The sequence below is a fragment of the Doryrhamphus excisus genome, unplaced genomic scaffold (assembly GCF_030265055.1).
Source record: "Doryrhamphus excisus isolate RoL2022-K1 unplaced genomic scaffold, RoL_Dexc_1.0 HiC_scaffold_24, whole genome shotgun sequence".
NCBI classification, from domain to species: Eukaryota; Metazoa; Chordata; class Actinopteri; order Syngnathiformes; family Syngnathidae; genus Doryrhamphus; species Doryrhamphus excisus.
In genome coordinates, this window is record NW_026652242.1 from 558,972 (window position 1) to 585,479 (window position 26,508).

The 26,508-nt window shown below is 47.0% G+C and overlaps 24 non-coding genes across 24 annotated transcripts; all 24 read right to left on the reverse strand.

Annotated features, from left to right (window-relative positions):
• Positions 1-1,340: 1,340 nt before the first annotated feature.
• On the reverse strand, positions 1,341-1,412 carry trnaq-cug (transfer RNA glutamine (anticodon CUG)). Its single transcript has one exon. It is a non-coding gene; the product is annotated as a tRNA-Gln (tRNA).
• A 2,084-nt stretch (positions 1,413-3,496) lies between these two features.
• On the reverse strand, positions 3,497-3,578 carry trnal-cag (transfer RNA leucine (anticodon CAG)). Its single transcript has one exon. It is a non-coding gene; the product is annotated as a tRNA-Leu (tRNA).
• Positions 3,579-4,016: 438 nt separating this feature from the next.
• On the reverse strand, positions 4,017-4,089 carry trnav-cac (transfer RNA valine (anticodon CAC)). Its single transcript has one exon. It is a non-coding gene; the product is annotated as a tRNA-Val (tRNA).
• A 1,657-nt stretch (positions 4,090-5,746) lies between these two features.
• On the reverse strand, positions 5,747-5,828 carry trnal-cag (transfer RNA leucine (anticodon CAG)). The gene has a single exon. It is a non-coding gene; the product is annotated as a tRNA-Leu (tRNA).
• A 435-nt stretch (positions 5,829-6,263) lies between these two features.
• Positions 6,264-6,336, reverse strand: trnav-aac (transfer RNA valine (anticodon AAC)). The gene has a single exon. It is a non-coding gene; the product is annotated as a tRNA-Val (tRNA).
• A 611-nt stretch (positions 6,337-6,947) lies between these two features.
• On the reverse strand, positions 6,948-7,020 carry trnav-cac (transfer RNA valine (anticodon CAC)). Its single transcript has one exon. It is a non-coding gene; the product is annotated as a tRNA-Val (tRNA).
• Positions 7,021-9,114: 2,094 nt separating this feature from the next.
• trnay-gua (transfer RNA tyrosine (anticodon GUA)) lies at positions 9,115-9,201 on the reverse strand. The gene is given in 2 exon segments: positions 9,115-9,150; positions 9,165-9,201. It is a non-coding gene; the product is annotated as a tRNA-Tyr (tRNA).
• A 617-nt stretch (positions 9,202-9,818) lies between these two features.
• trnal-cag (transfer RNA leucine (anticodon CAG)) lies at positions 9,819-9,900 on the reverse strand. Its single transcript has one exon. It is a non-coding gene; the product is annotated as a tRNA-Leu (tRNA).
• A 434-nt stretch (positions 9,901-10,334) lies between these two features.
• Positions 10,335-10,407, reverse strand: trnav-uac (transfer RNA valine (anticodon UAC)). Its single transcript has one exon. It is a non-coding gene; the product is annotated as a tRNA-Val (tRNA).
• Positions 10,408-11,018: 611 nt separating this feature from the next.
• trnav-cac (transfer RNA valine (anticodon CAC)) lies at positions 11,019-11,091 on the reverse strand. Its single transcript has one exon. It is a non-coding gene; the product is annotated as a tRNA-Val (tRNA).
• Positions 11,092-13,185: 2,094 nt separating this feature from the next.
• On the reverse strand, positions 13,186-13,272 carry trnay-gua (transfer RNA tyrosine (anticodon GUA)). The gene is given in 2 exon segments: positions 13,186-13,221; positions 13,236-13,272. It is a non-coding gene; the product is annotated as a tRNA-Tyr (tRNA).
• Positions 13,273-13,889: 617 nt separating this feature from the next.
• On the reverse strand, positions 13,890-13,971 carry trnal-cag (transfer RNA leucine (anticodon CAG)). The gene has a single exon. It is a non-coding gene; the product is annotated as a tRNA-Leu (tRNA).
• A 434-nt stretch (positions 13,972-14,405) lies between these two features.
• Positions 14,406-14,478, reverse strand: trnav-uac (transfer RNA valine (anticodon UAC)). Its single transcript has one exon. It is a non-coding gene; the product is annotated as a tRNA-Val (tRNA).
• A 611-nt stretch (positions 14,479-15,089) lies between these two features.
• trnav-cac (transfer RNA valine (anticodon CAC)) lies at positions 15,090-15,162 on the reverse strand. The gene has a single exon. It is a non-coding gene; the product is annotated as a tRNA-Val (tRNA).
• A 2,094-nt stretch (positions 15,163-17,256) lies between these two features.
• On the reverse strand, positions 17,257-17,343 carry trnay-gua (transfer RNA tyrosine (anticodon GUA)). Its single transcript is given in 2 exon segments — positions 17,257-17,292; positions 17,307-17,343. It is a non-coding gene; the product is annotated as a tRNA-Tyr (tRNA).
• A 617-nt stretch (positions 17,344-17,960) lies between these two features.
• On the reverse strand, positions 17,961-18,042 carry trnal-cag (transfer RNA leucine (anticodon CAG)). The gene has a single exon. It is a non-coding gene; the product is annotated as a tRNA-Leu (tRNA).
• Positions 18,043-18,476: 434 nt separating this feature from the next.
• Positions 18,477-18,549, reverse strand: trnav-uac (transfer RNA valine (anticodon UAC)). The gene has a single exon. It is a non-coding gene; the product is annotated as a tRNA-Val (tRNA).
• A 611-nt stretch (positions 18,550-19,160) lies between these two features.
• Positions 19,161-19,233, reverse strand: trnav-cac (transfer RNA valine (anticodon CAC)). The gene has a single exon. It is a non-coding gene; the product is annotated as a tRNA-Val (tRNA).
• A 2,094-nt stretch (positions 19,234-21,327) lies between these two features.
• On the reverse strand, positions 21,328-21,414 carry trnay-gua (transfer RNA tyrosine (anticodon GUA)). The gene is given in 2 exon segments: positions 21,328-21,363; positions 21,378-21,414. It is a non-coding gene; the product is annotated as a tRNA-Tyr (tRNA).
• A 617-nt stretch (positions 21,415-22,031) lies between these two features.
• On the reverse strand, positions 22,032-22,113 carry trnal-cag (transfer RNA leucine (anticodon CAG)). The gene has a single exon. It is a non-coding gene; the product is annotated as a tRNA-Leu (tRNA).
• A 434-nt stretch (positions 22,114-22,547) lies between these two features.
• On the reverse strand, positions 22,548-22,620 carry trnav-uac (transfer RNA valine (anticodon UAC)). Its single transcript has one exon. It is a non-coding gene; the product is annotated as a tRNA-Val (tRNA).
• A 599-nt stretch (positions 22,621-23,219) lies between these two features.
• trnav-cac (transfer RNA valine (anticodon CAC)) lies at positions 23,220-23,292 on the reverse strand. Its single transcript has one exon. It is a non-coding gene; the product is annotated as a tRNA-Val (tRNA).
• A 2,086-nt stretch (positions 23,293-25,378) lies between these two features.
• trnay-gua (transfer RNA tyrosine (anticodon GUA)) lies at positions 25,379-25,465 on the reverse strand. The gene is given in 2 exon segments: positions 25,379-25,414; positions 25,429-25,465. It is a non-coding gene; the product is annotated as a tRNA-Tyr (tRNA).
• Positions 25,466-26,082: 617 nt separating this feature from the next.
• On the reverse strand, positions 26,083-26,164 carry trnal-cag (transfer RNA leucine (anticodon CAG)). Its single transcript has one exon. It is a non-coding gene; the product is annotated as a tRNA-Leu (tRNA).
• Between the last annotated feature and the right edge of the window lie 344 nt (positions 26,165-26,508).

The following is a 26,508-nucleotide window of genomic DNA, read 5'->3' on the forward strand; positions in this document are numbered from 1 at the left end:
CTCCATAGTCTCTTCTGTTTTTTGTGATTAAATGTTCCAAGTACCGAACACTAATCTGGGCCCCAATCCCGATATCTAGGCCAAATACAGCCATAGGTATCACCCTAAACCCAGTCCTAACTGCATTCTCCAGTCTAGCACCTTGTCTTGTCTTGTTTTGGGATCAATGCCCGCAGTCTCCTAGGAGTTCTTTGCCTTTTGTAGAATAGATGTTGGGATTGGATCTACCCCTTAGCATTCGACAAATACCCCAAACCCGGGGAATTGCCTCAAATGGTAAAGTGCTTGCTTAGCATGCGAGAAGTAGCAGAATCCATACCCGCATTCTCCAAGGAATCCTTTGTATTTTGTAAAAGAGATGTCGGGATCGGAAATGAGTCCACGATCGATCCCTCAGCATCAGACAAATACCCCAAACCTAATCCTGGCCATGTTCTGTAGACTAGTCTCTTGTCATGGCATAATGAAGAATCCCAGTCCGTGATTTATTGTTCTCAAGTAGCGCTTCAAGGTGACCCCAACCATTCCACCGAGGCCGAAGACAAATCCTATCTCCAGGAAAAACCAATCCAGCCGCAGCAGTGAGAGCACTGAATCCTAGCCACTAGACCACCAGGGACTGCTTTTGGTCTGCACTCAGACCACAGGAGGAAGATAAAAGAGATTGGTTTCACATTTAAAACTTCTCCTCACTGCCTGAACAAGGACTTGAACCCTGGACCCTCAGATTAAAAGTCTGATGCTCTACCAGCTTAGCTATCCAGGCCCTTGATAAACGAGGACAACTCAATGAAGACAAAATCTTCTGGCATACTGTACTTGTCCTTGCAGAGATGAAGAAGCCCCGGTCCCGAAATGTCCACCTCCAAGATGGACAGAGGTCTTAAACTGCCCACATGGACAAGCCAAATATCTTTTGGACAAAAAGAGTTCATGGTCAGACAAGACAAAGGTTGAGCCTGTCACCTCAACATGAAACGTTTGATCTGAGTGTCCGGGATTCAAGTCCCTGTTCAGGTACCAGGTCTGAGGTCCACTTGCAAACGCCTCCGTTTTGCCCTCAAAATACGAGGGCAACAGGACAATCCCTTGGTACTTTATGGAAACTACATGAGTAGCCTGGCTTTTAACTGGAACTGGAAAGACTTGTGGCCCTGCACACAAACCAAGTATCTTCTGATCAGCTGATCCTTGACATCAGCTGTCACAGACATTGGCGTCGTTTGGGGACCTCATCCTGATCCATGGTTACCACTGATTTGTAGAGTAAATCAATAAGTCATCATATTCTTACTGTTAAGGATGACACAGTCCAAACACTCGATTGCTGCAGGGCAAGTCGGTTCCACCAAGACTTGAACTTGGATCACTGGATTCAGAGTCCATAGTGCTAACCATTATACCATGGAACCCTTTGTTTTGGATGACTGGCACCTTCTGGCATAACAATGGAGGCATTGCAAACCAGGACACCAACTTTACTCTTTGATGAGCGCAAAGTATTTTGGGGTACAATCCAAGGGTCTTGTGCTCTTATGGAAATAGCTGCCCTTTTCCAACAGGAGTTGAGATGAAACGTATTCAAATAGACAAACTGCATTGGCCACTCATTCAGAATTTCTCGGTTTGCCAATTTCAGACTGTGTGACAAAGACTCAAGTCCAACTCCATTGACAGGGAAGGTGAGGTCCTTCAGAAAAGACGGTATTGCCATTCTTTCCAGACACAACATGAGCAAAAGGCTTGTCTTTCGAGACGGACTTGAACCAGCGACCTAAGGATGCCAGCTAGAACCACTACAGTCTTCCGCTCTTCCAACTGACCTATGGAAGGTCTTGTTGTTTTGGGGCGAGTGAGTACAGCCGGGCGTTCGACGATGTCTCATTGAGGTTCTCTAACGCGCTGTGGCTGGGAATGCCACTATGGACAGGATTTGGATTAGATAATCAAGTATTGTGGTGGAGAGTCTGAGGTGGAAAGTCTCAGGTGGAGACTTTCTGATCGAATTCAGAGGTCATCAGTTGGTCCCGAAAACTGTCTGGGCACTTTTTTCACGATGAAAGGTATGAAAACAGCCCTGCTGCATTTGCCAGGAATCAGACCCGGGTCTCCCACGTGGATCGATCGTGGATTCATTTCCGGTCCCAACATCTCTTCTACAAAAGGCAAAGAACTCCCAGGAGACTGCAGACATTGATCCCACAACAAGACAAGACAAGGTGCTAGACAGGAGAATGCTAGACAGGACAATGCTAGACAGGACTGGGTTTAGGGTGATACCTATAGCTGTATTTGGCCTCGATATCGGGATTGGGGCCCGGATTAGTGTTCGGTACTTGGGAACATTTAATCACAAAAAAGAAAAGTGCTTTTTGAGAATGCGGGCATTGATCCCGCTACCTCTCACATGCTAAGCAAGCGCTCTACCCTGCTGATGCATTGTTGGCAGAGAAGGTCCAGTCTCATTCCTATTTTGGTTCCTTTGCTGGAGTACGTCAACGCGACACAGTCTCTGCCTTTCTGACTGCAGCCACGATGCAGTCCCTGGTGCTCTAGTGGCGGATTTGGGTTGGTCCTTGGTCGAACAGTTCGGGTAATCTTGAAGCGCTATCTGTGAACTGCTGTCATCCTGAGGCGACTGAATAAAACATCAATAAATGATGGACTTGAGTTTCTGGTAAGTACTACACAACAAGATAAGGTGCTGGACTGGAGAAGGCAGTTAGGACTGGGTTTAGGGTTAGGCCTAAGGCTGTATTTGGCATAGAAATTGGTATTGGGGCTCAGATTATTGTTTGGTACATGGGAACAATAAATCACGGACTGGGTTTCTTCACTATTACATGACAAGAGACTGGTCTAGAGAACACGGCCAGGATTAGGTTTGGGGTATTTGTCTGATGCTGATGGATAGATCCTGAAATCAATTTTGTCATCTCTTCTACAAAAAACAGATTTTGGAAAAGGATTCCTTGGCGAATGCGGGTATCAATTCTGTAGGGTTACGATTCGGGTAGAGCAAACCCGTCTCACTAGAACAAGACCTCTCTCAATCTTTTTCTCCAAGTGCTCAGCTGTGTTGTACAATCTGACAGTCCTTTGATGCCAAGTCATTCCAGTCGTGGATAATGGACCTGACCAGGAAAATGCCAGCTGTGGGATTTCAACCAGTGATACAACTAATTTAACTAATTGATGTCCCTGTGAGAACAGCCACCTACATTCAGTGGACACTCAGCAGAGGAGGGGAAAAGATAGTTGGTCAAATTACAAGCCTAGCAAAGAGGGGCTTGTTTGTTCAATTCCTGCAGTCCTCTTCTGGTATTTCCATGACTCTGGTTTTCATACTTTTCATCCGAGGTCATGTTGAAGTACAAAGAATGTTTTCCGGAGAAACGCAAGACCCCAGGATGCAATAGGTCTGCTTTGTACACTTCTCAGCAGCGGTCATGTTGAAAAGCACCCCTGGTTTACGCCACTTCAAGATGCAAGAAGCTGTCAGAAGTGGGATTCGAACCCACGCCTCATTAGAGACTGCAACCTGAATGCAGCGCCTTTGACCGCTCGGCCATCCTGACCCTCCATGTCTTGCACCTTCTGTCCCCTGAGAAACTAGGTCAGTTGTGGACTTGCTCAAACATCAGGATGGCCACATCAATAAAAACAGAGCAAAAAATCATATATAGAGCAGAAAAAGGCCCGGTTAGCTCAGTCGGTAGAGCATGAGACTCTTAATCTCATGGTAGTTGGTTGGAGCCCCACATTGGGCGATTCAGCACTTTTATTGATACATCTGAAAGATATCTTTCATGTTGAAAATTGTTCAACATGCAGAAAACATTTCATTCCAAATACACAAAAACAAGTCTTTTGACCAAAGGCCTGGGGGCTCACTTCGTAGGGCATCAGACTTTTAATCTGAGGGTCAAGAGTTCAAGTCCCTTCAAAGATCAAGCACATATCCTTGTTCCCATTTGTCACCTTGATTTTTTGTAAAAGAAGGACTTGGAAGGCCATGTTTCCACCCAGTTTCGAACTGGGGACCTTTTGCGTGTGAGGCAAACGTGACAACCACTATACTATGGAAACCCAACGGAAGGGGCTTTTAAGGGGACTGGCGAAGTCACAAAGCAGTTGCCAAACAATGAAACATGACGATGTGTCCAAAGTGGGGGCAGATTGACAATTGTCCAAATTGACAAAGATTTCTCCTTTGTAGGGAAAATTGTTCCAGAAATAATGCGCTTTTCTTCAACAAAACAAGACATCACAATCGCGGCTTGAAAGAAACACCTTAGCCACCCTCGGGCTCACCTTGATATCTCTGTGGACTCAACTTGTGCCCTTGGAGTCAATGGTTTGGCTTGTAACCTTCTCTAACCTTGTCTGGGTGCATATAAGTACTAGCATAGAAGTGTTTCAAATGTACTTCTTCCCTGAGATCATATTTCTCCTCTCTTGTAGAGAAGTATTGGATGACATTTTTAGCTAATTGCTTATTTTTAGCCTTATGCATTGAGTTTCTGGTAAGTACTACACAACAAGATAAGGTGCTCGACTGGAGAAGGCAGTTAGGACTGGGTTTAGGGTTAGACCTAAGGCTTTTTTGGCATAGAAATCGGGACTTGGGATCAGATTAGTGTTTGGTACTTGGGAACAATAAATCACGGACTGGGTTTATTCACGATTGCATTACAAGAGACTCGTCTAGAGAACACGGCCAGGTGGACTCAACGTGTGCCCTTGAGGTCACTGGTTTGTCTTGTAACCTCATCTCTGGCCTTTTGAAGAATGAAGCCAGCCAATAAGCCTTTTCAAACTGTTTGCCAAGTCGCAACATGAACAGGGATTGTGCTGAATCCCAGGCTTGAATCAGGGACCTTCAGAACGTCAGTCTAACACTCTCCCAAGTGAGTATTTCAGCTTTTAAGGTGGCGTTCTGCTTTTTCAGTCATTTGCTAAAAGTGGGGGCAGTGGGAAGCTGTGTCTGTGCCACGTATGTTGCTGTGTACCTGGTCCAGTGTGTTCTCAACTTGGGTTGGAATGTCCCCATGCTGGTAACGGGTGGGGAATACAGTCCGTTGATGAGGATACAGAAAAGGTACAGAAAATGGATGGTTTTCATTGGTTGACGTCCCCAGATATATAGTGTAGTGGACAGTATCACCCCCTGTCATGTGGAAAACTGGTGCACAATTCCCAGACATGGAGTTCCTGTTTTGTATGTCACAGTGTGACATATAACCTTCAGTAGGGTTACGATTCGGGTAGAGCAAACCCGAAGACCTCTCTCAATCTTTTTCTCCAAGTGCTCAGCTGTGTTGTACAATATGACAGTCCTTTGATGCCAAGTCATTCCAGTCGTGGATAATGGACCTGACCAGGAAAATACCAGTTGTGGGATTTCAACCAGTGATACAACTAATTTAACTAATTGATGTCCCTGCGAGAACAGCCACCTACATTCAGTGGACACTCAGCAGAGGAGGGGAAAAGATAGTTGGTCAAATTACAAGCCTAGCAAAGAGGGGCTTGTTTGTTCAATTCCTGCAGTCCTCTTCTGGTATTTCCATGACTCTGGTTTTCATACTTTTCATCCGAGGTCATGTTGAAGTACAAAGAGTGTTTTCCGGAGAAACGCAAGACCCCAGGATGCAATAGGTCTGCTTTGTACACTTTTCAGCAGCGGTCATGTTGAAAAGCACCCCTGGTTTACTGGGTGACGCCACTTCAAGATGCAAGAAGCTGTCAGAAGTGGGATTCGAACCCACGCCTCATTAGAGACTGCAACCTGAATGCAGCGCCTTCGACCGCTCGGCCATCCTGACCTTCCAGGTTTTGCTCCTTCTCTCCCCTGAGAAACTAGGTCAGTTGTGGAATTGATCAAACATCAGGATGGCCACATCAATAAAAACAGAACAAAAAATGATATCTAGAGCAGAAAAAGGCCTGGTTAGCTCAGTCAGTAGAGCATGAGACTCTTAATCTCATGGTAGTTGGTTGGAGCCCTACATTGGGTGATTCAGCACTTTTACATCTGAAAGATATCTTTCCTGTTGAAAACTGTTCAACATGCAGAACACATTTCATTCCAAATACACAAAAACAAGTCCTTTGACCAAAGGCCTGGGGGCTACCTTCGTAGGGCATCAGACTTTAAATCTGAGTGTCAAGAGTTCAAGTCCCTTCAGAGATCAAGCACAAGTCCTTGTTCCTATTTGTCACCTTAACTTTTTTTTGTAAAAGAAGGACTTGAATGGCCATGTTTCCACCCAGTTTCGAACTGGGGACCTTTTGCGTGTTAGGCAAACGTGATAACCGCTACACTATGGAAACCTGAAGGAAGGGGCTTTTAAGGGGACTGAGCTCAATTTTATTCCACACATTAAAAATGTTACAAAAACAGGATTTTATTTTTCATTTAAAGAATACAGCCAGAGTCCGCCCGTTCCTCTCTCGGGCAAATAGAGAGATGCTGATGCATGCTTTTATTTCCAGTCGTATTGACTATTGCAATGCCCTGCTTTCTGGTCTTCCTAAAAGAAACATCACAAGTCTACAACTTTTACAGAACAACTTTTGCTGCACGTGTGCTGACGAGGACCAGAAGGCAGGCGCATATTACACCGCTTCTAAAATCACTGCATTGGCTCCCTGTATGTTTCAGGATCCATTTGAAGGTTCTCTTAATGGTTTTTAAATGCCTTGGGGGTTGTGGGCCTTCTTATTTTTTCTGAATTTCTTTTACGTTATGAACCCTCGCGGCCCATCAGGTCCTCCAACACCGACCTGTTATGTATTCCCAGCCCATCAGTCATCCGGGAAATATGGATTGTGTGTCCAAACTGGGGATGGATGCTCGTGTATACACCTTCAGACATCAAGCAAATATCCTTGTTCCCATTTGTCATCTTGATTTTTTTGTAAAAGGAGGTCTTGAAAGGCCATGTTTCCACCCAGTTTCGAACTGGGGACCTTTTGCGTGTGAGGCAAACGTGATAACCACTACACTATGGAAACCTGAAGGATGGGGCTTTTAAGGGGACTGGTGAAGTCACAAAGCAGTTGCCAAACAATGAAACACGACGATGTGTCCAAAGTGGGGGCAGATTGACAATTGTCCAAATGGACAAAGATGTCTCCTTTGTAGGGAAAATTGTTCCAGAAATAATGGGCTTTTCTTCAACAAAACAAGACATCACAATCGCGGCTTGAAAGAAACACCTTAGCCACCCTCGGGGTCACTTTGATATCTCAGTGGACTCAACTTGTGCCCCTGGAGTCAATGGTTTGTAACCTCCTCTAACATTGTCTGGATGGCTGGATGTCTGGCCTTTTGAAGAATGAAGTTAAGGTCCTTTCAGCCAGCCAATAAGCCTTTTCAAATTATTTGCCAAGTCACAACATAAACAGGGATTGTTCTGAAAACCGGTCTTGAACCAGGGACCTTTAGAACTTCAGTCTAACGTTCTCCTAAGTGAGTATTTCAGCTTCTCAGGTGGTGTTCTGCTTTTTCAGTCGTGGGTAAAAGTGGGGGCAGGGTGAATCTGTGTCTGTGCCACGTATGTTGCTGTGTACCTGGTCCAGTGTGTTCTCAACTTGGGTTGGAATGTCCCCATGCCGGTAACGGGTGGGGAATACAGTCCGTTGATGAGGATAAGAGCTACAGAAAATAGGAAGGATTTCACTGGTTGAAGTCTCCAGCTACCATAAAAACGGTCATGGGCCACAAGCCTGTTCTGAATTCCGCTTTGGCCAATCGACACTACATCAAGTCAGCAGCAGTCCTTGTTAGTATAGTGGCCAGTATCTCCGCCTGTCACATGGAAGATTACGCGGTTCGATTCCCAGACGGGGAGTTCCTGTTTTGTGTGTCACGTTGAACCTTGAGCAGGGTTGCGGTTGCAACAACCAGTCCGGGAGAACAAGACCTCTATTCATCTTCTTCTCCAAGTGCTCAGCTGTGTTGTACAATCTGACAGTCCTTTGCTACCAAATCATTCCAGTCGTGGATAATGGACCTGACAAGGAAAATGACAGCTGTGGGATTTCAACCAGTGGCTCCTCAGCGAAAGGAGCCTTAATCTGGTGCTTCAGACACTCATCCGCACAACCCAAAACGGTGCCCTGATCAGGAAAAAACTGTGACCTTGTGAGGTTCGCTGACAACGGAGGACACTGAAATGGAGCCGCACAAAGGAGGGTACCTGCACTGTTTACGTGTCCGTCGACCAGGTAGACCGGGATTCGATTGGCGGACTTGGAATTGTTTTTATGTGCAGTGACAGCAGTTCACAGACAGCGCTGAAAGATGACCCGAACCGTTCGACCGAGGACCAAGACAAATCCTATCTCCAGTCAAAACCTAACCAAATGTCAGTTCCCTGACCGGGAATCGGCCGCGGTGGTGAGAGCACCAAGTCCCAGCCACTAGACAACCAGGGACTGCATCATGTCTGCACTCTGAAAGGCAGAGACTGTGTCGCTTTGACGTACTCCAGCAAAGGAACCAAAATAGTTCTGAGACTGGACCTTCTCTGCCAACACTGCATCAGCAGGGGAATTAGCTCAAATGGTAGAGCGCTCGCTTAGCATGTGAGAGGTAGCGGGATCAACGCCCGCATTCTCCATAAACTCCTTTGTTTTTTTGATGAAATGTTCCCAAGTAGCGAATACTAATCCGGGCCCCACTCCCGATATCTAGGCCAAATACAGCCATAGGTATCACCCTAAACTGGATTCAGAGTCCAGAGTGCTAACCATTACACCATGGAACCCTTTGTTTTGGATGTGACTGGCACCTTCTGGCGTAACAATGGAGGCTTTGCAAACCAGGACAACAACTTTGCTCTCTGATGAGCGCAAAGTATTTTCGGGTACAATCCAGGGGTCTTGTGCTCTCATGGAAATGGCTGTTCTTTTCCAACAGGAGTTGAGATGAAACGTATTCACATAGACACTCAAATGATCACTCAATCAGAATTACTCCGTTTGCCAATTTCAGACTGCGTGACAAAGACTCAAGTCCAACTCCATTGACAGGGAAGCGGAGGTCCTTCAGACAAGACGGTATTGCCATTCTTTGCCGGCAGACATAACACAAGAAGCAGCTTGTCCTTCGAGCCGGACTTGAACCAGCGACCTAAGGATGCCAGCTTGAACCACTACAGTCCTCCGCTCTTCCAACTGAGCTATCGAAGGTCTTGTTGTTTTGGTGCGAATGAGTACAGCCAAGCGTTTGACAGCGTCTTCACTGTGTACTGCTTTCCTTTCCTGAGACGCCGGATCCAGAATCTCTTCGAAGCCGTCCGGAAGTCCATCTCCATGGCTTCTCGAAATTCCTCCCATGTCAGAGTTTTTGGCTCAGCGAATGCCAAAGCCGCGGACCGCTTGGCCTGTCGGTTCCTGTCAGCTGAAGTCCCATGAGCCAAAAAGGCCCAATAGAACTCCTTCAGCTTGACGGCATCCCTCACCAATGGTATCCACCAACGGGTTCTAGGATTACCGCCACGACAGGCCCTGACCACCTTAGGGCCACTGCCGCCTCGACAATGGAGGCACAGAACATCCCTGCCTCCCTCTGGATCTTGCAGGTCACTGGGAAGATATTCGGCTCGAAGGACCATTTAGTCCCGAACATGAAACTTTTGATCTGAGTGTCCCGGATTCAAGTCCCTGTTCAGGTGACCAGGTCTGAGGTCCTCTTGCAAACGCCTCCTTTTGCCCTCAAAATACAAGGACAACACCTTGGTACTTTATGGAAACTACATGAGGAGCCCGGCTTTTAACTGGAACTGGAAAGACTTGCGGCCCCAAACTGTCAGAAGTGGGATTTGAACCCACGCCTCATTAGAGACTGCAACCTGAATGCAGCGCCTTCGACCGCTCGGCCATCCTGACCCTCCAGGTCTCGCTCCTTCTGTTCCCTGAGAAACTAGGTCAGCTGTGGAATTGATCAAACACCAGGATGGCCACATCAATAAAAACAGAACAAAAAATGATATCTAAAGCAGCAAAAGGCCTGATTAGCTCAGTCGGTAGAGAATGAGACTCTTAATCTCATGGTCGTGGGTTCGAGCCCCATATTGGGCGATTCAGCACTTTTATTGATACATCTGAAAGATATCTTTCCTGTTGAAAACTGTTCAACATGCAGAAAACATTTCATTCCAAATACACAAAAACAAATCTTTTGACCAAAGGCCTGGGGGCTCACTTCGTAGGGCATCAGACTTTAAATCTGAGTGTCAAGTCCCTTCAGAGATCAAGCACATGTCCTTGTTCCTATTTGTCACCTTAACTTTTTTTTTGTAAAAGAAGGACTTGAAAGGCCATGTTTCCACCCAGTTTCGAACTGGGGACCTTTTGCGTGTAAGGCAAACGTGATAACCGCTACACTATGGAAACCTGAAGGAAGGGGCTTTTAAGGGGACTGAGCTCAATTTTATTCCACACATTAAAAATGTTACAAAAACAGGATTTTATTTTTCATTTAAAGAATACAGCCAGAGTCCGCCCGTTCCTCTCTCGGGCAAATAGAGAGATGCTGATGCATGCTTTTATTTCCAGTCGTATTGACTATTGCAATGCCCTGCTTTCTGGTCTTCCTAAAAGAAACATCACAAGTCTACAACTTTTACAGAACAACTTTTGCTGCACGTGTGCTGACGAGGACCAGAAGGCAGGCGCATATTACACCGCTTCTAAAATCACTGCATTGGCTCCCTGTATGTTTCAGGATCCATTTGAAGGTTCTCTTAATGGTTTTTAAATGCCTTGGGGGTTGTGGGCCTTCTTATTTTTTCTGAATTTCTTTTACGTTATGAACCCTCGCGGTCCATCAGGTCCTCCAACACCGACCTGTTATGTATTCCCAGCCCATCAGTCATCCGGGAAATATGGATTGTGTGTCCAAACTGGGGATGGATGCTCGTGTATACACCTTCAGACATCAAGCAAATATCCTTGTTCCCATTTGTCATCTTGATTTTTTTGTAAAAGGAGGTCTTGAAAGGCCATGTTTCCACCCAGTTTCGAACTGGGGACCTTTTGCGTGTGAGGCAAACGTGATAACCACTACACTATGGAAACCTGAAGGATGGGGCTTTTAAGGGGACTGGTGAAGTCACAAAGCAGTTGCCAAACAATGAAACACGACGATGTGTCCAAAGTGTGGGCAGATTGACAATTGTCCAAATGGACAAAGATGTCTCCTTTGTAGGGAAAATTGTTCCAGAAATAATGGGCTTTTCTTCAACAAAACAAGACATCACAATCGCGGCTTGAAAGAAACACCTTAGCCACCCTCGGGGTCACTTTGATATCTCGGTGGACTCAACTTGTGCCCCTGGAGTCAATGGTTTGTAACCTCCTCTAACATTGTCTGGATGGCTGGATGTCTGGCCTTTTGAAGAATGAAGTTAAGGTCCTTTCAGCCAGCCAATAAGCCTTTTCAAATTATTTGCCAAGTCACAACATAAACAGGGATTGTTCTGAAAACCGGTCTTGAACCAGGGACCTTTAGAACTTCAGTCTAACGTTCTCCTAAGTGAGTATTTCAGCTTCTCAGGTGGTGTTCTGCTTTTTCAGTCGTGGGTAAAAGTGGGGGCAGGGTGAATCTGTGTCTGTGCCACGTATGTTGCTGTGTACCTGGTCCAGTGTGTTCTCAACTTGGGTTGGAATGTCCCCATGCCGGTAACGGGTGGGGAATACAGTCCGTTGATGAGGATAAGAGCTACAGAAAATAGGAAGGATTTCACTGGTTGAAGTCTCCAGCTACCATAAAAACGGTCATGGGCCACAAGCCTGTTCTGAATTCCGCTTTGGCCAATCGACACTACATCAAGTCAGCAGCAGTCCTTGTTAGTATAGTGGCCAGTATCTCCGCCTGTCACATGGAAGATTACGCGGTTCGATTCCCAGACGGGGAGTTCCTGTTTTGTGTGTCACGTTGAACCTTGAGCAGGGTTGCGGTTGCAACAACCAGTCCGGGAGAACAAGACCTCTATTCATCTTCTTCTCCAAGTGCTCAGCTGTGTTGTACAATCTGACAGTCCTTTGCTACCAAATCATTCCAGTCGTGGATAATGGACCTGACAAGGAAAATGACAGCTGTGGGATTTCAACCAGTGGCTCCTCAGCGAAAGGAGCCTTAATCTGGTGCTTCAGACACTCATCCGCACAACCCAAAACGGTGCCCTGATCAGGAAAAAACTGTGACCTTGTGAGGTTCGCTGACAACGGAGGACACTGAAATGGAGCCGCACAAAGGAGGGTACCTGCACTGTTTACGTGTCCGTCGACCAGGTAGACCGGGATTCGATTGGCGGACTTGGAATTGTTTTTATGTGCAGTGACAGCAGTTCACAGACAGCGCTGAAAGATGACCCGAACCGTTCGACCGAGGACCAAGACAAATCCTATCTCCAGTCAAAACCTAACCAAATGTCAGTTCCCTGACCGGGAATCGGCCGCGGTGGTGAGAGCACCAAGTCCCAGCCACTAGACAACCAGGGACTGCATCATGTCTGCACTCTGAAAGGCAGAGACTGTGTCGCTTTGACGTACTCCAGCAAAGGAACCAAAATAGTTCTGAGACTGGACCTTCTCTGCCAACACTGCATCAGCAGGGGAATTAGCTCAAATGGTAGAGCGCTCGCTTAGCATGTGAGAGGTAGCGGGATCAACGCCCGCATTCTCCATAAACTCCTTTGTTTTTTTGATGAAATGTTCCCAAGTAGCGAATACTAATCCGGGCCCCACTCCCGATATCTAGGCCAAATACAGCCATAGGTATCACCCTAAACTGGATTCAGAGTCCAGAGTGCTAACCATTACACCATGGAACCCTTTGTTTTGGATGTGACTGGCACCTTCTGGCGTAACAATGGAGGCTTTGCAAACCAGGACAACAACTTTGCTCTCTGATGAGCGCAAAGTATTTTCGGGTACAATCCAGGGGTCTTGTGCTCTCATGGAAATGGCTGTTCTTTTCCAACAGGAGTTGAGATGAAACGTATTCACATAGACACTCAAATGATCACTCAATCAGAATTACTCCGTTTGCCAATTTCAGACTGCGTGACAAAGACTCAAGTCCAACTCCATTGACAGGGAAGCGGAGGTCCTTCAGACAAGACGGTATTGCCATTCTTTGCCGGCAGACATAACACAAGAAGCAGCTTGTCCTTCGAGCCGGACTTGAACCAGCGACCTAAGGATGCCAGCTTGAACCACTACAGTCCTCCGCTCTTCCAACTGAGCTATCGAAGGTCTTGTTGTTTTGGTGCGAATGAGTACAGCCAAGCGTTTGACAGCGTCTTCACTGTGTACTGCTTTCCTTTCCTGAGACGCCGGATCCAGAATCTCTTCGAAGCCGTCCGGAAGTCCATCTCCATGGCTTCTCGAAATTCCTCCCATGTCAGAGTTTTTGGCTCAGCGAATGCCAAAGCCGCGGACCGCTTGGCCTGTCGGTTCCTGTCAGCTGAAGTCCCATGAGCCAAAAAGGCCCAATAGAACTCCTTCAGCTTGACGGCATCCCTCACCAATGGTATCCACCAACGGGTTCTAGGATTACCGCCACGACAGGCCCTGACCACCTTAGGGCCACTGCCGCCTCGACAATGGAGGCACAGAACATCCCTGCCTCCCTCTGGATCTTGCAGGTCACTGGGAAGATATTCGGCTCGAAGGACCATTTAGTCCCGAACATGAAACTTTTGATCTGAGTGTCCCGGATTCAAGTCCCTGTTCAGGTGACCAGGTCTGAGGTCCTCTTGCAAACGCCTCCTTTTGCCCTCAAAATACAAGGACAACACCTTGGTACTTTATGGAAACTACATGAGGAGCCCGGCTTTTAACTGGAACTGGAAAGACTTGCGGCCCCAAACTGTCAGAAGTGGGATTTGAACCCACGCCTCATTAGAGACTGCAACCTGAATGCAGCGCCTTCGACCGCTCGGCCATCCTGACCCTCCAGGTCTCGCTCCTTCTGTTCCCTGAGAAACTAGGTCAGCTGTGGAATTGATCAAACACCAGGATGGCCACATCAATAAAAACAGAACAAAAAATGATATCTAAAGCAGCAAAAGGCCTGATTAGCTCAGTCGGTAGAGAATGAGACTCTTAATCTCATGGTCGTGGGTTCGAGCCCCATATTGGGCAATTCAGCACTTTTATTGATACATCTGAAAGATATCTTTCCTGTTGAAAACTGTTCAACATGCAGAAAACATTTCATTCCAAATACACAAAAACAAATCTTTTGACCAAAGGCCTGGGGGCTCACTTCGTAGGGCATCAGACTTTAAATCTGAGTGTCAAGTCCCTTCAGAGATCAAGCACATGTCCTTGTTCCTATTTGTCACCTTAACTTTTTTTTTGTAAAAGAAGGACTTGAAAGGCCATGTTTCCACCCAGTTTCGAACTGGGGACCTTTTGCGTGTAAGGCAAACGTGATAACCGCTACACTATGGAAACCTGAAGGAAGGGGCTTTTAAGGGGACTGAGCTCAATTTTATTCCACACATTAAAAATGTTACAAAAACAGGATTTTATTTTTCATTTAAAGAATACAGCCAGAGTCCGCCCGTTCCTCTCTCGGGCAAATAGAGAGATGCTGATGCATGCTTTTATTTCCAGTCGTATTGACTATTGCAATGCCCTGCTTTCTGGTCTTCCTAAAAGAAACATCACAAGTCTACAACTTTTACAGAACAACTTTTGCTGCACGTGTGCTGACGAGGACCAGAAGGCAGGCGCATATTACACCGCTTCTAAAATCACTGCATTGGCTCCCTGTATGTTTCAGGATCCATTTGAAGGTTCTCTTAATGGTTTTTAAATGCCTTGGGGGTTGTGGGCCTTCTTATTTTTTCTGAATTTCTTTTACGTTATGAACCCTCGCGGTCCATCAGGTCCTCCAACACCGACCTGTTATGTATTCCCAGCCCATCAGTCATCCGGGAAATATGGATTGTGTGTCCAAACTGGGGATGGATGCTCGTGTATACACCTTCAGACATCAAGCAAATATCCTTGTTCCCATTTGTCATCTTGATTTTTTTGTAAAAGGAGGTCTTGAAAGGCCATGTTTCCACCCAGTTTCGAACTGGGGACCTTTTGCGTGTGAGGCAAACGTGATAACCACTACACTATGGAAACCTGAAGGATGGGGCTTTTAAGGGGACTGGTGAAGTCACAAAGCAGTTGCCAAACAATGAAACACGACGATGTGTCCAAAGTGGGGGCAGATTGACAATTGTCCAAATGGACAAAGATGTCTCCTTTGTAGGGAAAATTGTTCCAGAAATAATGGGCTTTTCTTCAACAAAACAAGACATCACAATCGCGGCTTGAAAGAAACACCTTAGCCACCCTCGGGGTCACTTTGATATCTCGGTGGACTCAACTTGTGCCCCTGGAGTCAATGGTTTGTAACCTCCTCTAACATTGTCTGGATGGCTGGATGTCTGGCCTTTTGAAGAATGAAGTTAAGGTCCTTTCAGCCAGCCAATAAGCCTTTTCAAATTATTTGCCAAGTCACAACATAAACAGGGATTGTTCTGAAAACCGGTCTTGAACCAGGGACCTTTAGAACTTCAGTCTAACGTTCTCCTAAGTGAGTATTTCAGCTTCTCAGGTGGTGTTCTGCTTTTTCAGTCGTGGGTAAAAGTGGGGGCAGGGTGAATCTGTGTCTGTGCCACGTATGTTGCTGTGTACCTGGTCCAGTGTGTTCTCAACTTGGGTTGGAATGTCCCCATGCCGGTAACGGGTGGGGAATACAGTCCGTTGATGAGGATAAGAGCTACAGAAAATAGGAAGGATTTCACTGGTTGAAGTCTCCAGCTACCATAAAAACGGTCATGGGCCACAAGCCTGTTCTGAATTCCGCTTTGGCCAATCGACACTACATCAAGTCAGCAGCAGTCCTTGTTAGTATAGTGGCCAGTATCTCCGCCTGTCACATGGAAGATTACGCGGTTCGATTCCCAGACGGGGAGTTCCTGTTTTGTGTGTCACGTTGAACCTTGAGCAGGGTTGCGGTTGCAACAACCAGTCCGGGAGAACAAGACCTCTATTCATCTTCTTCTCCAAGTGCTCAGCTGTGTTGTACAATCTGACAGTCCTTTGCTACCAAATCATTCCAGTCGTGGATAATGGACCTGACAAGGAAAATGACAGCTGTGGGATTTCAACCAGTGGCTCCTCAGCGAAAGGAGCCTTAATCTGGTGCTTCAGACACTCATCCGCACAACCCAAAACGGTGCCCTGATCAGGAAAAAACTGTGACCTTGTGAGGTTCGCTGACAACGGAGGACACTGAAATGGAGCCGCACAAAGGAGGGTACCTGCACTGTTTACGTGTCCGTCGACCAGGTAGACCGGGATTCGATTGGCGGACTTGGAATTGTTTTTATGTGCAGTGACAGCAGTTCACAGACAGCGCTGAAAGATGACCCGAACCGTTCGACCGAGGACCAAGACAAATCCTATCTCCAGTCAAAACCTAACCAAATGTCAGTTCCCTGACCGGGAATCGGCCGCGGTGGTGAGAGCACCAAGTCCCAGCCACTAGACAACCAGGGACTGCATCATGTCTGCACTCTGAAAGGCAGAGACTGTGTCGCTTTGACGTACTCCAGCAAAGGAACCAAAATAGTTCTGAGACTGGACCTTCTCTGCCAACACTGCATCAGCAGGGGAATTAGCTCAAATGGTAGAGCGCTCGCTTAGCATGTGAGAGGTAGCGGGATCAACGCCCGCATTCTCCATAAACTCCTTTGTTTTTTTGATGAAATGTTCCCAAGTAGCGAATACTAATCCGGGCCCCACTCCCGATATCTAGGCCAAATACAGCCATAGGTATCACCCTAAACTGGATTCAGAGTCCAGAGTGCTAACCATTACACCATGGAACCCTTTGTTTTGGATGTGACTGGCACCTTCTGGCGTAACAATGGAGGCTTTGCAAACCAGGACAACAACTTTGCTCTCTGATGAGCGCAAAGTATTTTCGGGTACAATCCAGGGGTCTTGTGCTCTCATGGAAATGGCTGTTCTTTTCCAACAGGAGTTGAGATGAAACGTATTCACATAGACACTCAAATGATCACTCAATCAGAATTACTCCGTTTGCCAATTTCAGACTGCGTGACAAAGACTCAAGTCCAACTCCATTGACAGGGAAGCGGAGGTCCTTCAGACAAGACGGTATTGCCATTCTTTGCCGGCAGACATAACACAAGAAGCAGCTTGTCCTTCGAGCCGGACTTGAACCAGCGACCTAAGGATGCCAGCTTGAACCACTACAGTCCTCCGCTCTTCCAACTGAGCTATCGAAGGTCTTGTTGTTTTGGTGCGAATGAGTACAGCCAAGCGTTTGACAGCGTCTTCACTGTGTACTGCTTTCCTTTCCTGAGACGCCGGATCCAGAATCTCTTCGAAGCCGTCCGGAAGTCCATCTCCATGGCTTCTCGAAATTCCTCCCATGTCAGAGTTTTTGGCTCAGCGAATGCCAAAGCCGCGGACCGCTTGGCCTGTCGGTTCCTGTCAGCTGAAGTCCCATGAGCCAAAAAGGCCCAATAGAACTCCTTCAGCTTGACGGCATCCCTCACCAATGGTATCCACCAACGGGTTCTAGGATTACCGCCACGACAGGCCCTGACCACCTTAGGGCCACTGCCGCCTCGACAATGGAGGCACAGAACATCCCTGCCTCCCTCTGGATCTTGCAGGTCACTGGGAAGATATTCGGCTCGAAGGACCATTTAGTCCCGAACATGAAACTTTTGATCTGAGTGTCCCGGATTCAAGTCCCTGTTCAGGTGACCAGGTCTGAGGTCCTCTTGCAAACGCCTCCTTTTGCCCTCAAAATACAAGGACAACACCTTGGTACTTTATGGAAACTACATGAGGAGCCCGGCTTTTAACTGGAACTGGAAAGACTTGCGGCCCCAAACTGTCAGAAGTGGGATTTGAACCCACGCCTCATTAGAGACTGCAACCTGAATGCAGCGCCTTCGACCGCTCGGCCATCCTGACCCTCCAGGTCTCGCTCCTTCTGTTCCCTGAGAAACTAGGTCAGCTGTGGAATTGATCAAACACCAGGATGGCCACATCAATAAAAACAGAACAAAAAATGATATCTAAAGCAGCAAAAGGCCTGATTAGCTCAGTCGGTAGAGAATGAGACTCTTAATCTCATGGTCGTGGGTTCGAGCCCCATATTGGGCGATTCAGCACTTTTATTGATACATCTGAAAGATATCTTTCCTGTTGAAAACTGTTCAACATGCAGAAAACATTTCATTCCAAATACACAAAAACAAATCTTTTGACCAAAGGCCTGGGGGCTCACTTCGTAGGGCATCAGACTTTAAATCTGAGTGTCAAGTCCCTTCAGAGATCAAGCACATGTCCTTGTTCCTATTTGTCACCTTAACTTTTTTTTTGTAAAAGAAGGACTTGAAAGGCCATGTTTCCACCCAGTTTCGAACTGGGGACCTTTTGCGTGTAAGGCAAACGTGATAACCGCTACACTATGGAAACCTGAAGGAAGGGGCTTTTAAGGGGACTGAGCTCAATTTTATTCCACACATTAAAAATGTTACAAAAACAGGATTTTATTTTTCATTTAAAGAATACAGCCAGAGTCCGCCCGTTCCTCTCTCGGGCAAATAGAGAGATGCTGATGCATGCTTTTATTTCCAGTCGTATTGACTATTGCAATGCCCTGCTTTCTGGTCTTCCTAAAAGAAACATCACAAGTCTACAACTTTTACAGAACAACTTTTGCTGCACGTGTGCTGACGAGGACCAGAAGGCAGGCGCATATTACACCGCTTCTAAAATCACTGCATTGGCTCCCTGTATGTTTCAGGATCCATTTGAAGGTTCTCTTAATGGTTTTTAAATGCCTTGGGGGTTGTGGGCCTTCTTATTTTTTCTGAATTTCTTTTACGTTATGAACCCTCGCGGTCCATCAGGTCCTCCAACACCGACCTGTTATGTATTCCCAGCCCATCAGTCATCCGGGAAATATGGATTGTGTGTCCAAACTGGGGATGGATGCTCGTGTATACACCTTCAGACATCAAGCAAATATCCTTGTTCCCATTTGTCATCTTGATTTTTTTGTAAAAGGAGGTCTTGAAAGGCCATGTTTCCACCCAGTTTCGAACTGGGGACCTTTTGCGTGTGAGGCAAACGTGATAACCACTACACTATGGAAACCTGAAGGATGGGGCTTTTAAGGGGACTGGTGAAGTCACAAAGCAGTTGCCAAACAATGAAACACGACGATGTGTCCAAAGTGGGGGCAGATTGACAATTGTCCAAATGGACAAAGATGTCTCCTTTGTAGGGAAAATTGTTCCAGAAATAATGGGCTTTTCTTCAACAAAACAAGACATCACAATCGCGGCTTGAAAGAAACACCTTAGCCACCCTCGGGGTCACTTTGATATCTCGGTGGACTCAACTTGTGCCCCTGGAGTCAATGGTTTGTAACCTCCTCTAACATTGTCTGGATGGCTGGATGTCTGGCCTTTTGAAGAATGAAGTTAAGGTCCTTTCAGCCAGCCAATAAGCCTTTTCAAATTATTTGCCAAGTCACAACATAAACAGGGATTGTTCTGAAAACCGGTCTTGAACCAGGGACCTTTAGAACTTCAGTCTAACGTTCTCCTAAGTGAGTATTTCAGCTTCTCAGGTGGTGTTCTGCTTTTTCAGTCGTGGGTAAAAGTGGGGGCAGGGTGAATCTGTGTCTGTGCCACGTATGTTGCTGTGTACCTGGTCCAGTGTGTTCTCAACTTGGGTTGGAATGTCCCCATGCCGGTAACGGGTGGGGAATACAGTCCGTTGATGAGGATAAGAGCTACAGAAAATAGGAAGGATTTCACTGGTTGAAGTCTCCAGCTACCATAAAAACGGTCATGGGCCACAAGCCTGTTCTGAATTCCGCTTTGGCCAATCGACACTACATCAAGTCAGCAGCAGTCCTTGTTAGTATAGTGGCCAGTATCTCCGCCTGTCACATGGAAGATTACGCGGTTCGATTCCCAGACGGGGAGTTCCTGTTTTGTGTGTCACGTTGAACCTTGAGCAGGGTTGCGGTTGCAACAACCAGTCCGGGAGAACAAGACCTCTATTCATCTTCTTCTCCAAGTGCTCAGCTGTGTTGTACAATCTGACAGTCCTTTGCTACCAAATCATTCCAGTCGTGGATAATGGACCTGACAAGGAAAATGACAGCTGTGGGATTTCAACCAGTGGCTCCTCAGCGAAAGGAGCCTTAATCTGGTGCTTCAGACACTCATCCGCACAACCCAAAACGGTGCCCTGATCAGGAAAAAACTGTGACCTTGTGAGGTTCGCTGACAACGGAGGACACTGAAATGGAGCCGCACAAAGGAGGGTACCTGCACTGTTTACGTGTCCGTCGACCAGGTAGACCGGGATTCGATTGGCGGACTTGGAATTGTTTTTATGTGCAGTGACAGCAGTTCACAGACAGCGCTGAAAGATGACCCGAACCGTTCGACCGAGGACCAAGACAAATCCTATCTCCAGTCAAAACCTAACCAAATGTCAGTTCCCTGACCGGGAATCGGCCGCGGTGGTGAGAGCACCAAGTCCCAGCCACTAGACAACCAGGGACTGCATCATGTCTGCACTCTGAAAGGCAGAGACTGTGTCGCTTTGACGTACTCCAGCAAAGGAACCAAAATAGTTCTGAGACTGGACCTTCTCTGCCAACACTGCATCAGCAGGGGAATTAGCTCAAATGGTAGAGCGCTCGCTTAGCATGTGAGAGGTAGCGGGATCAACGCCCGCATTCTCCATAAACTCCTTTGTTTTTTTGATGAAATGTTCCCAAGTAGCGAATACTAATCCGGGCCCCACTCCCGATATCTAGGCCAAATACAGCCATAGGTATCACCCTAAACTGGATTCAGAGTCCAGAGTGCTAACCATTACACCATGGAACCCTTTGTTTTGGATGTGACTGGCACCTTCTGGCGTAACAATGGAGGCTTTGCAAACCAGGACAACAACTTTGCTCTCTGATGAGCGCAAAGTATTTTCGGGTACAATCCAGGGGTCTTGTGCTCTCATGGAAATGGCTGTTCTTTTCCAACAGGAGTTGAGATGAAACGTATTCACATAGACACTCAAATGATCACTCAATCAGAATTACTCCGTTTGCCAATTTCAGACTGCGTGACAAAGACTCAAGTCCAACTCCATTGACAGGGAAGCGGAGGTCCTTCAGACAAGACGGTATTGCCATTCTTTGCCGGCAGACATAACACAAGAAGCAGCTTGTCCTTCGAGCCGGACTTGAACCAGCGACCTAAGGATGCCAGCTTGAACCACTACAGTCCTCCGCTCTTCCAACTGAGCTATCGAAGGTCTTGTTGTTTTGGTGCGAATGAGTACAGCCAAGCGTTTGACAGCGTCTTCACTGTGTACTGCTTTCCTTTCCTGAGACGCCGGATCCAGAATCTCTTCGAAGCCGTCCGGAAGTCCATCTCCATGGCTTCTCGAAATTCCTCCCATGTCAGAGTTTTTGGCTCAGCGAATGCCAAAGCCGCGGACCGCTTGGCCTGTCGGTTCCTGTCAGCTGAAGTCCCATGAGCCAAAAAGGCCCAATAGAACTCCTTCAGCTTGACGGCATCCCTCACCAATGGTATCCACCAACGGGTTCTAGGATTACCGCCACGACAGGCCCTGACCACCTTAGGGCCACTGCCGCCTCGACAATGGAGGCACAGAACATCCCTGCCTCCCTCTGGATCTTGCAGGTCACTGGGAAGATATTCGGCTCGAAGGACCATTTAGTCCCGAACATGAAACTTTTGATCTGAGTGTCCCGGATTCAAGTCCCTGTTCAGGTGACCAGGTCTGAGGTCCTCTTGCAAACGCCTCCTTTTGCCCTCAAAATACAAGGACAACAGCTTGGTACTTTATGGAAACTACATGAGGAGCCCGGCTTTTAACTGGAACTGGAAAGACTTGCGGCCCCAAACTGTCAGAAGTGGGATTTGAACCCACGCCTCATTAGAGACTGCAACCTGAATGCAGCGCCTTCGACCGCTCGGCCATCCTGACCCTCCAGGTCTCGCTCCTTCTGTTCCCTGAGAAACTAGGTCAGCTGTGGAATTGATCAAACACCAGGATGGCCACATCAATAAAAACAGAACAAAAAATGATATCTAAAGCAGCAAAAGGCCTGATTAGCTCAGTCGGTAGAGAATGAGACTCTTAATCTCATGGTCGTGGGTTCGAGCCCCATATTGGGCGATTCAGCACTTTTATTGATACATCTGAAAGATATCTTTCCTGTTGAAAACTGTTCAACATGCAGAAAACATTTCATTCCAAATACACAAAAACAAATCTTTTGACCAAAGGCCTGGGGGCTCACTTCGTAGGGCATCAGACTTTAAATCTGAGTGTCAAGTCCCTTCAGAGATCAAGCACATGTCCTTGTTCCTATTTGTCACCTTAACTTTTTTTTTGTAAAAGAAGGACTTGAAAGGCCATGTTTCCACCCAGTTTCGAACTGGGGACCTTTTGCGTGTAAGGCAAACGTGATAACCGCTACACTATGGAAACCTGAAGGAAGGGGCTTTTAAGGGGACTGAGCTCAATTTTAAAAATGTTACAAAAACAGGATTTTATTTTTCATTTAAAGAATACAGCCAGAGTCCGCCCGTTCCTCTCTCGGGCAAATAGAGAGATGCTGATGCATGCTTTTATTTCCAGTCGTATTGACTATTGCAATGCCCTGCTTTCTGGTCTTCCTAAAAGAAACATCACAAGTCTACAACTTTTACAGAACAACTTTTGCTGCACGTGTGCTGACGAGGACCAGAAGGCAGGCGCATATTACACCGCTTCTAAAATCACTGCATTGGCTCCCTGTATGTTTCAGGATCCATTTGAAGGTTCTCTTAATGGTTTTTAAATGCCTTGGGGGTTGTGGGCCTTCTTATTTTTTCTGAATTTCTTTTACGTTATGAACCCTCGCGGTCCATCAGGTCCTCCAACACCGACCTGTTATGTATTCCCAGCCCATCAGTCATCCGGGAAATATGGATTGTGTGTCCAAACTGGGGATGGATGCTCGTGTATACACCTTCAGACATCAAGCAAATATCCTTGTTCCCATTTGTCATCTTGATTTTTTTGTAAAAGGAGGTCTTGAAAGGCCATGTTTCCACCCAGTTTCGAACTGGGGACCTTTTGCGTGTGAGGCAAACGTGATAACCACTACACTATGGAAACCTGAAGGATGGGGCTTTTAAGGGGACTGGTGAAGTCACAAAGCAGTTGCCAAACAATGAAACACGACGATGTGTCCAAAGTGGGGGCAGATTGACAATTGTCCAAATGGACAAAGATGTCTCCTTTGTAGGGAAAATTGTTCCAGAAATAATGGGCTTTTCTTCAACAAAACAAGACATCACAATCGCGGCTTGAAAGAAACACCTTAGCCACCCTCGGGGTCACTTTGATATCTCGGTGGACTCAACTTGTGCCCCTGGAGTCAATGGTTTGTAACCTCCTCTAACATTGTCTGGATGTCTGGCCTTTTGAAGAATGAAGTTAAGGTCCTTTCAGCCAGCCAATAAGCCTTTTCAAATTATTTGCCAAGTCACAACATAAACAGGGATTGTTCTGAAAACCGGTCTTGAACCAGGGACCTTTAGAACTTCAGTCTAACGTTCTCCTAAGTGAGTATTTCAGCTTCTCAGGTGGTGTTCTGCTTTTTCAGACGTGGGTAAAAGTGGGGGCAGGGTGAATCTGTGTCTGTGCCACGTATGTTGCTGTGTACCTGGTCCAGTGTGTTCTCAACTTGGGTTGGAATGTCCCCATGCCGGTAACGGGTGGGGAATACAGTCCGTTGATGAGGATAAGAGCTACAGAAAATAGGAAGGATTTCACTGGTTGAAGTCTCCAGCTACCATAAAAACGGTCATGGGCCACAAGCCTGTTCTGAATTCCGCTTTGGCCAATCGACACTACATCAAGTCAGCAGCAGTCCTTTTTAGTATAGTGGCCAGTATCTCCGCCTGTCACATGGAAGATTACGCGGTTCGATTCCCAGACGGGGAGTTCCTGTTTTGTGTGTCACGTTGAACCTTGAGCAGGGTTGCGGTTGCAACAACCAGTCCGGGAGAACAAGACCTCTATTCATCTTCTTCTCCAAGTGCTCAGCTGTGTTGTACAATCTGACAGTCCTTTGCTACCAAATCATTCCAGTCGTGGATAATGGACCTGACAAGGAAAATGACAGCTGTGGGATTTCAACCAGTGGCTCCTCAGCGAAAGGAGCCTTAATCTGGTGCTTCAGACACTCATCCGCACAACCCAAAACGGTGCCCTGATCAGGAAAAAACTGTGACCTTGTGAGGTTCGCTGACAACGGAGGACACTGAAATGGAGCCGCACAAAGGAGGGTACCTGCACTGTTTACGTGTCCGTCGACCAGGTAGACCGGGATTCGATTGGCGGACTTGGAATTGTTTTTATGTGCAGTGACAGCAGTTCACAGACAGCGCTGAAAGATGACCCGAACCGTTCGACCGAGGACCAAGACAAATCCTATCTCCAGTCAAAACCTAACCAAATGTCAGTTCCCTGACCGGGAATCGGCCGCGGTGGTGAGAGCACCAAGTCCCAGCCACTAGACAACCAGGGACTGCATCATGTCTGCACTCTGAAAGGCAGAGACTGTGTCGCTTTGACGTACTCCAGCAAAGGAACCAAAATAGTTCTGAGACTGGACCTTCTCTGCCAACACTGCATCAGCAGGGGAATTAGCTCAAATGGTAGAGCGCTCGCTTAGCATGTGAGAGGTAGCGGGATCAACGCCCGCATTCTCCATAAACTCCTTTGTTTTTTTGATGAAATGTTCCCAAGTAGCGAATACTAATCCGGGCCCCACTCCCGATATCTAGGCCAAATACAGCCATAGGTATCACCCTAAACTGGATTCAGAGTCCAGAGTGCTAACCATTACACCATGGAACCCTTTGTTTTGGATGTGACTGGCACCTTCTGGCGTAACAATGGAGGCTTTGCAAACCAGGACAACAACTTTGCTCTCTGATGAGCGCAAAGTATTTTCGGGTACAATCCAGGGGTCTTGTGCTCTCATGGAAATGGCTGTTCTTTTCCAACAGGAGTTGAGATGAAACGTATTCACATAGACACTCAAATGATCACTCAATCAGAATTACTCCGTTTGCCAATTTCAGACTGCGTGACAAAGACTCAAGTCCAACTCCATTGACAGGGAAGCGGAGGTCCTTCAGACAAGACGGTATTGCCATTCTTTGCCGGCAGACATAACACAAGAAGCAGCTTGTCCTTCGAGCCGGACTTGAACCAGCGACCTAAGGATGCCAGCTTGAACCACTACAGTCCTCCGCTCTTCCAACTGAGCTATCGAAGGTCTTGTTGTTTTGGTGCGAATGAGTACAGCCAAGCGTTTGACAGCGTCTTCACTGTGTACTGCTTTCCTTTCCTGAGACGCCGGATCCAGAATCTCTTCGAAGCCGTCCGGAAGTCCATCTCCATGGCTTCTCGAAATTCCTCCCATGTCAGAGTTTTTGGCTCAGCGAATGCCAAAGCCGCGGACCGCTTGGCCTGTCGGTTCCTGTCAGCTGAAGTCCCATGAGCCAAAAAGGCCCAATAGAACTCCTTCAGCTTGACGGCATCCCTCACCAATGGTATCCACCAACGGGTTCTAGGATTACCGCCACGACAGGCCCTGACCACCTTAGGGCCACTGCCGCCTCGACAATGGAGGCACAGAACATCCCTGCCTCCCTCTGGATCTTGCAGGTCACTGGGAAGATATTCGGCTCGAAGGACCATTTAGTCCCGAACATGAAACTTTTGATCTGAGTGTCCCGGATTCAAGTCCCTGTTCAGGTGACCAGGTCTGAGGTCCTCTTGCAAACGCCTCCTTTTGCCCTCAAAATACAAGGACAACACCTTGGTACTTTATGGAAACTACATGAGGAGCCCGGCTTTTAACTGGAACTGGAAAGACTTGCGGCCCCAAACTGTCAGAAGTGGGATTTGAACCCACGCCTCATTAGAGACTGCAACCTGAATGCAGCGCCTTCGACCGCTCGGCCATCCTGACCCTCCAGGTCTCGCTCCTTCTGTTCCCTGAGAAACTAGGTCAGCTGTGGAATTGATCAAACACCAGGATGGCCACATCAATAAAAACAGAACAAAAAATGATATCTAAAGCAGCAAAAGGCCTGATTAGCTCAGTCGGTAGAGAATGAGACTCTTAATCTCATGGTCGTGGGTTCGAGCCCCATATTGGGCGATTCAGCACTTTTATTGATACATCTGAAAGATATCTTTCCTGTTGAAAACTGTTCAACATGCAGAAAACATTTCATTCCAAATACACAAAAACAAATCTTTTGACCAAAGGCCTGGGGGCTCACTTCGTAGGGCATCAGACTTTAAATCTGA